Raw genomic sequence first — 1,134 nt, 5'->3', positions numbered from 1 at the left:
GAGACAGAAGTTACAGTGAGCCAAAATTGTGCCACTGCACTCCAGCCTGAGTGACAGAGTGAGACTCTGTCTCCAAAAAAAGAAAAGTTCATGAGACTGGATTCTTTCATGTGCCCTCACAGCCCTAAAACACCTGGACTTCTCTAGCAAATCATTTGCAGGAACTGCTTTAACTGCTTTAAGCAAAATGTTTCTCCTAAGATGTCTAATATTTTTAAATGGCTTTTTTGTTTTTTGTTTTTTTTTGGCTTCCTTGTTCCAAGGTTAGACAGAAAAAATGTAGCAAGTATTGGCCATTTTAGACACAACACAGATTTCTCCTATATTTGGAGAGTTAAATCAAGAGTGTGCGGATTCATTTTCAGTTGGAGCCATATGCAAGAACTGCTTTGCTCTGGACTTTCTCTGTCTGTGCATTATCTGATATGTAGCTTTATACCACTGGGACATAGTTGCTGCACAAAGAGAAGACAGCTGGCCTGCCCTGAGAGCGGAGTCCCACGAGTTACAAGAGAATCAAAGAACAAACCAATGTTGTCAGGGTTACACCTTCGTTTCCTCTGTTCTTCTTTGTTTAAAATATTATCAGAGCTGCCAGGCACAGTGCCTCATGCCTGTAATCTCGGATACTCAGGAGGCTGAGGTGGAAGGATCGCTCAAGGCCAGGAGTTCAGCACTAGCTTGGGCAAAATAGTGAGATTCCATCTAAAAGAAAATCCTCTATCAGTAATTAAAAAAAAAAATTGACTGGGCATGGTGGCATATACTTGTAGTTCCAATTGTTTGGGCGGCTGAGGTGGGAGGATAACTTGAGTCCAGGGGTTGCAGGCTGCAGTGAGCTGTGATGGCACCACTGCACTCCAGCCCGGGTGGCAGAGCAAGACCCCATCTCTCTTTAGAAAAAGTTATCAGTAGCTCAAATTTCATTAGCTACTTTGCGAAGGTGTGTTGATTCTGCCATGAAAGATTTTCTCTGAGAGTCCTATCTGTCTGGCAGCTGGGGAATAAGTCACCTTATATTGATCTTAAGAGTGTGGAAGGCCGGGCGCGGTGGCTCAAGCCTGTAATCCCAGCACTTTGGGAGGCCGAGACGGGCGGATCACGAGGTCAGGAGATCGAGACCATCCTGGCTAA

General features: G+C 44.7%; 1 protein-coding gene across 1 annotated transcript in view; it reads left to right on the top strand.

The window, feature by feature from the left end:
* The window catches only part of ATP6V0A1 (ATPase, H+ transporting, lysosomal V0 subunit a1), a 71,280-nt gene that overhangs the window by 41,636 nt on the left and 28,510 nt on the right, over positions 1–1,134 (top strand). The gene's annotated exons all lie outside the window — the stretch shown is intronic.

This window comes from Mandrillus leucophaeus, unplaced genomic scaffold (genome assembly GCF_000951045.1).
Source record: "Mandrillus leucophaeus isolate KB7577 unplaced genomic scaffold, Mleu.le_1.0 Scaffold58, whole genome shotgun sequence".
NCBI classification, from domain to species: Eukaryota; Metazoa; Chordata; class Mammalia; order Primates; family Cercopithecidae; genus Mandrillus; species Mandrillus leucophaeus.
The sequence above is the reverse complement of the archived record's forward strand: the minus strand, read 5'-3'. Positions and strand labels throughout refer to the sequence as shown.